The following is a 6,741-nucleotide window of genomic DNA, read 5'->3' as shown; positions in this document are numbered from 1 at the left end:
CCCACCACCCAAACCCCACCTCTGGCAGCCAGTATCTGTTTTCTGTATCTGTGGGTTTTTTTTTTTTTTTTGACTCCACAAATAAATAAGAACATACAATATTTGTCTTTCTCTGTCTGACTTATTTCATTAAGAAGAATGTATGGTCCATCCACGATACATCCACTATACACTGGTCTATCCACGACAGAGTAAATGGCAAGATTTTCTCGTTTTAATGGGTGAATAATATTCCACTCAGTTCATATTCCACATTTTCTTTATTCATTATCCATTGATGGACACTTAGACTGTTTGCATATCTTGGGTATTATAAATAATGTTGCAATGAATATGAGCATGCACATCTTTTTTTAGTTAGCATTTTTTATTCCTTTAGATAAATACCCAGAAGTTAATTGTTGGATGATATGGTAGTTTTGTTTTTTGTCTCTTTTTTTAAACATAAACGTGCATTTATTCGAGTCCATGCCATCTAATCTACTGAGTAATCAGGACTGGAAAAGGGAAGAATTAAACCTAAACAACAACAACAACACTGAGACATTCACTGCCTGCATTGTGAGTCAGTTCAGAAGAATCTGTGTGCTGGCAAGCCGGTCTCCTCCCTGAGAAGCACACTTCATTCTCTGTTCTCCTCCAGCATCTTCATCTCTCTCAGTTAAGGCCTGGACAGTGTCAGGGCGGTGGCCACACCTATTCTGGAGCTGTGGGCTGGTGGGAGTTGGACCCCAGGCCGTCATTCACCCGAGGGGTCAGGCTCCCCGCTGCCCAGCTCTGCCATCTGCCTCCAGAGCTGCTCTACTGTCTGCAGCAGGGCTGACCACTCCAGCTCCAAGGCCAGGGTCGCCTGTTTTAGCTTGCTTTCGCTACTTAGGAGCTTCTCAGGGGTGGCTCCCAGGCTCTGGATCGTCCCATTGGCCACCTGCAGTTGTTCAGGGTCAAGATTCTGTTTGCATAAGCTGCTGTTGGGCTTCTCTAATTTGTCCGTTCTTTGGTTGTCACTGAGAGAAGAATTGATAAGCTCTTCCTGAAGCCTGAAGCATGTGGTACTCAACTTCATAAGCCTGTAACTTTACAGGAGTTCATCTCAAACACCTAACTGATGGTCTTCAACATCTGCACCAAGCCCAGGTTGGGTAGTATGCTTTTTATAAAGTCAACTATGGTTTCACTGACCTAGAGCCAGACATCCTGGAATGTGAAGTCAAGTGGGCCTTAGAAAGCATCACAACGAACAAAGCTAGTAGAGGTGATGGAATTCCAGTTGAACTATTTCAAATCCTGAAAGATGATGCTGTGAAAGTGCTGCACTCAATATGCCAGCAAACTTGGAAAACTCAGCAGTGGCCACAGGACTGGAAAAGGTCAGTTTTCATTCCAATCCCAAAGAAAGACAATGCCAAAGAATGTTCAAACTACCACACGATTGTACTCATCTCACACGCTAGTAAAGTAATGCTCAAAATTCTCCAAGCCAGGCTTCAGCAATATGTGAACCGTGAACTTCCTGCTGTTCAAGCTGGCTTTAGAAAAGGCAGAGGAACCAGAGATCAGATGGCCAACATTCACTGGATCATAGAAAAAGCAAGAGAGTTCCAGAAAAACATCTATTTCTGCTTTATTGACTATGCCAAAGCCTTTGACTGTGTGGATCCCAATCAACTGTGGAAAATTCTTCAAGAGATGGGAATACCAGACCACCTGATCTGCCTCTTGAGAAATTTGTATGCAGGTCAGGAAGCAACAGTTAGAAATGGACATGGAACAACAGACTGGTTCCAAATAGGAAAAAGAGTTCGTCAAGGCTGTATATTGTCACCTTGCTTATTTAACTTATATGCAGAGTACATCATGAGAAATGCTGGACTGGAAGAAACACAAGCTGGAATCAAGATTGCCGGGAGAAATATCAATAACCTCAGATATGCAGATGACACCACCCTTATGGCAGAAAGTGAAGAGGAACTCAAAAGCCTCTTGATGAAAGTGAAAGTGGAGAGTGAAAAAGTTGGCTTAAAGCTCAACATTCAGAAAACTAAGATCATGGCATCCGGTCCCACCACTTCATGGGAAATAGATGGGGAAACAGTGGAAACAGTGTCAGACTTTATTTTTCTGGGCTCTAAAATCACTGCAGATGGTGACTGCAGCCATGAAATTAAAAGATGCTTACTCCTTGGAAGGAAGGTTATGACCAACCGAGATAGCATATTCAAAAGCAGAGACATTACTTTGCCAACAAAGGTTCATCTAGTCAAGGCTATGGTTTTTCCTGTGGTCATGTATGGATGTGATAGTGGGACTGTGAAGAAGGCTGAGTGCCAAAGAATTGATGCTTTTGAACTGTGGTGTTGGAGAAGACTCTTGAGAGTCTCTTGGACTGCAAGGAGATCCAACCAGTCCATTCTGAAGGAGATCAGCCCTGGGATTTCTTTGGAAGGAATGATGCTAAAGCTGAAACTCCAGTACTTTGGCCACCTCATGTGAAGAGTTGACTCATTGGAAAAGACTCTGATGCTGGGAGGAATTGGGGGCAGGAGGAGAAGGGGACGACAGAGGATGAGATGGCTGGATGGCATCACTGACTCGATGGATGTGAGTCTGAGTGAACTCCGGGAGTTGGTGATGGACAGGGAGGCCTGGCGTGCTGCGATCATGGGGTCTCAAAGAGTTGGACACGACTGAGCGAGTGATCTGATCTGATGGTTTCTGGGTTTTCATGCTGCAGAATCAAGGGCTTATGGTATCCCAGCAGACTTAAAGCCACTTTAAATATGACCTCTGATCCCTGAAGAAAGATCATATCAAAGACTCCAGTGACAAAGCCCAGGGGGAACTGCAAGGCAAACACAGTGAGGAACCAGGACACGGCATAGAGGCTGGGGCTGATCTCATGTCCCTCCAGGTGGTTGGATAGGTCCCTGTGGTAATCATGGAACAGCCTTGAGAGTTGGTACATCTGGATCTGTAAAATAACCATATCCATTCAATACTGTTTCCACAGTCCCATGTCAAACATCAGAACCTTAAGCATGTTAAACGCCTCTTATTCACCCATGTAAAGCAGGAGGATGCCTGCTACAAAGCTGAGGCCTTGGCAATAGCCCACTTCTTCATCTAGAAGTGAGCAGGCCTTCAGGATGTTGTAAAGTGACAGCTGCCCTGCTCCTAGCTGAGCAGAGTAGTACTGATGTGTTGGAAATGTTCTCCCGAGGTAGATGAGAATGGTGTGCTGCTGGGAGGTGAGCTGCTTTAAGTGCTCTTTGTAGGAAATCTCCTTGGGCTGCTGTTTGATGAGGAACAGGTGCTTCAGGCGGCATTGCTCCACCAAGAATTTCCAGATTTTGCCCCGGTGGTGTCATGGCACACCTTGGCCAACAGCCAAGTGCATTTTTTCCATGTCAAACTTAGTTTTTGATCTTCCTGGAGTGCATAGCATCCTTTCCCACACTGTAGTCACTTCTTTAAGACAAGGAGTGATTTCTTCATAATCAAGGTTTAGGCACTTGTTCAGCAAATCATTCTCAGAGGCTTGCAGCTTTTGTTTTTCCTTCTCCATCCTGAACAGCAGTATCTGTTGTAGAATGGCTTTTTGCCATAGCTCTAGGAGTTCACAAGATGTCCTTTTCTTTTCCTCTGGGATAGGGCTGAAGGGTCCATCTTCATAAACTGGTTCTAGAGGAGATCGTGGGGAAAGCTCTCCCAGCTCTGAATAATCTTCGTATCTGCTGAGAGAATCACAGGCTTTCGGTGGGGTGGCCACTCGAAGGAAGATCTGCTGCCTCCATGGTCTCTGTGTCTTTATGGAGGTCCTGCTGGGGTCACCCATGTGGTCAGCTTTGGACTCAAAGTTCTTTGATTCATGAGGTGGGCTCTGTGCTCACTGAGTGATACCTCACAAGCTTCCTTTGTGAGACCCCTGGGGACCCCCATGCCAGCTGTGGAGGCTTTCTGGCATTCCATGAGGACATGACTCAGGTGTTGGCGTGCCTTTGGAAGCCCTGCTTGGGTGAGGGCAGGGCTGGCTCTTCCGTGGGTTGGCTCTCCGAGTCACTGGACAGGTCCTCCAAGGAGCTGAGGAGCCTGAAGCAGCTCTTGGAGATGGGCAAAGCCTCCTTTTCACAGCCAAACAGCTCTTTGCTGGTGTTACTGAGTATTCCAGACACAGAGCTGTCCAGACCCAGACTGGCCGAGTGCTCCTGGAGGCCTCTGGCTTTATTATCCCAGGACAAAATACTTTCTAAAGATTCTGTTAAAGACCTCTTCGCTTTATTTTTCAGCATATCCAGCCTAAATCAAGTGGTACTTGATGGTAACTCATTTCCAATATTCTCCACTGCAATCTGTGACATCTTTTTTTATCTCCCCAATATGGACGTGAACTTTTAGCTTCTCTTCATGTAAACATCTCAGGAAAGAAATAACCAATTCATTCTCTCACTGCTCATTCCTTGATCTCAGTTTCTGAACCTCCTCAAAAATAGTTGCTTGCTCCTGGTTAGTTAATGTTGTCAGGTGCTTCTGGAGCTCTAGTTTGGTTTTGGAAGAATTCCTTCCCTCTATCTGCTCACAGAGCTTGTGCAGGCCCTGCAGGGGCAGCCCTCACATAGCTGGACCAGCGCCTTCTCTGTCTGCTGCACTGAGACCACCATGAAGGCCTGCTTCAGGGTCATCATGGTCTTGATAGGTAGGTAGAATAGGAAAAAGGAGTCCAAAATGGCAGTGGCTAAAAGACAAAGAAAAGCAAAGCCCGCGGAAATGAAACAAAAGAAAATCTGAGGACCAGAGTGAGAACCTCAGGTGAAACAAACAGCCCTCCTGGCTAGCCCAGTTTACATAGGGCAGGCTCGGGGGGAGAGAAAAACCATATAAAAAGAGGAGTCAAAATCGAGCCCTGGCTCTTCTTGTGGGTCAGACCGCCCTCACACCTCAAGGATGTATTTTCCTTTGCTTGCCAAATAAAACTGAGCTGTAACCAAGCTGTAACCCTGGTCTGCCATTTCAAATTTTTGCTGCAGCGAGACAGAACTGAGGAAATTACACTCTCCCTTGACAATCTCATCCACCAGAGCTTCATTTGTGCGCTGAAACACATAACAGAGGAAATGAAAGCCTCTACCTCCCTAAGACTCCCGGCAGATAAAACCGAAGTGGGCCACTTATCTAATAACCTGAGAGCAAAAAGATATCTCCTGAAAATTTTTCTCCAACGCTATTTTTTTGGTGTCAGGACTGATGAGGTAAACCTTCTGATTGACCAATTGTGAAGAGCATAGTTCAAGCTTCCTCAATATCTGTCCGCTGCACAATATTGAGTCCACTAATCAGGTGGTTCTGGATGTCACTTTCCTCAAAAGAGTTGAAGAAACTACTACTCTGCAAGCCTGCATCCTGAAACTCTTTTCCGAAGGCCAAGGAGTGGCAGCCAAGGCTTTGAGAAGGACTTGCGCACCGGCTGAGGACCGGCTCGGCATCCCCCAGTGGCTGCAGCGCAGACTGGAACTGATCCGAGAGGAGAAGCCACCACTCACGTGACTGAAGCCCTCCAAGCACTAGTTGATCAGGGCTGGCGGAGACTTCCTGAGCGCCATCACCACGTGGCCGCAAAACAGCACCTCGAACTTCTCATGAAGGTGTCATCGAACTCCGTCTGGCAATGCAGCTCCTCCTGGCAGGCCTGCTGGATGGAATTGATCTCAGGCACCTTGGCCACCCAGCTGAACAATGGTGAGATCAAGGGCCAGGTGGGGGCTCATTGTCCTGGGCTCCCGCTTACTCCCACTGCCTGCCCTAGGGGTGGCAGGGAGTCAGGGGCCAGCTTGGGGTGCAGCAGGGCAGGGCATGGCTCCCCTGGCTGCAGCAGCAGACTCCTCCCCACCTGTCACATGGTAAAAGTGAAAGTGAAGTCGCTCAGTCATGTCCAACTCTTTGCAACCCCATGGACTGTAGCCCACCATGCTCCTCCATCCATGGGATTTTCCAGGCAAGAGTGCTGGAGTGGGTTGCTATTTCCTTCTCCAGAGGATCAAACCCATGTCTCCCACATTGTAGGCAGACGCTTTACCATCTGAGCCACCAGGGAAGACCCACCTCACTTGGTAGTTCTGTTTTTGAGGAAACACTATATAGTTTTTACATAGTGGCTATACCAAATTAATATTTCAACCAACATTACACATCCATCTTCTCAGCAACGCATGCTATTTCTTGTCTTTTTCATAATACTTTCAGACATGCATAAAGTGATAATCATTGGAGTTTTGAATTGCATTTCCCTATTTATAAGTAATGTTGAGCACCATTTCATGTACCTGTTGGCCATCTGTGTGTCTTATTTGGGAAAAAAAAAAATCTAGTCAAATTCTCTGCCTGTTTTTTAACTAGATTGTTATTTCTCTATTGAATTCTATATATTTTGAATATTGTTCCAGTATCAAATACTTGGTTTGCAAATATTTTCTCCCATTCAGTTGGTTGCCTTCTCATATCATTGCTGTGGAGAGACTTTTAGTTTGATGTAGTCTCACTTGTTTTTGTTTTTATTGCTTTACATTTGGCATCAAATCCACGAATCATTGTTAAGACTTACGTCAAGGAGCTTGCCACTCTGCTTTCTTCTAGAAGTTTTATGGTTTCAGGTATTATGTTCAAATCTTTAACCCATTTTGAGTTAAATTTTGGGTATGGTATCAGATAGCAGACCGCTGTCATTCTTTTGCATATGTTCCAGATTTCCCA

The 6,741-nt window shown here is 45.7% G+C and overlaps 1 pseudogene across 1 annotated transcript in view; it reads right to left on the bottom strand.

Moving 5' to 3' along the window:
* Nucleotides 1-241: 241 nt before the first annotated feature.
* Nucleotides 242-6,741, bottom strand: part of LOC147359198 (TBC1 domain family member 1-like) — a 32,156-nt pseudogene continuing 25,656 nt past the window's right edge. Inside the window, exons 2-4 of the transcript XR_015141357.1 lie at nucleotides 5,058-5,754; nucleotides 2,686-4,682; nucleotides 242-1,163 (exon numbers count right to left, since the gene is read on the bottom strand). The product of XR_015141357.1 is annotated as a TBC1 domain family member 1-like (transcript). The remainder of the gene's footprint in view (nucleotides 1,164-2,685; nucleotides 4,683-5,057; nucleotides 5,755-6,741) is intronic.

Source organism: Bos grunniens, chromosome 14 (assembly GCF_055505025.1).
Source record: "Bos grunniens cultivar Pamir isolate PY7600 chromosome 14, Bosgru_T2T1.0, whole genome shotgun sequence".
In the NCBI taxonomy this organism is placed as follows: domain Eukaryota; kingdom Metazoa; phylum Chordata; class Mammalia; order Artiodactyla; family Bovidae; genus Bos; species Bos grunniens.
Note: the sequence above shows the minus strand (reverse complement) of the source record. Positions and strands in the feature narration are given on the sequence as shown.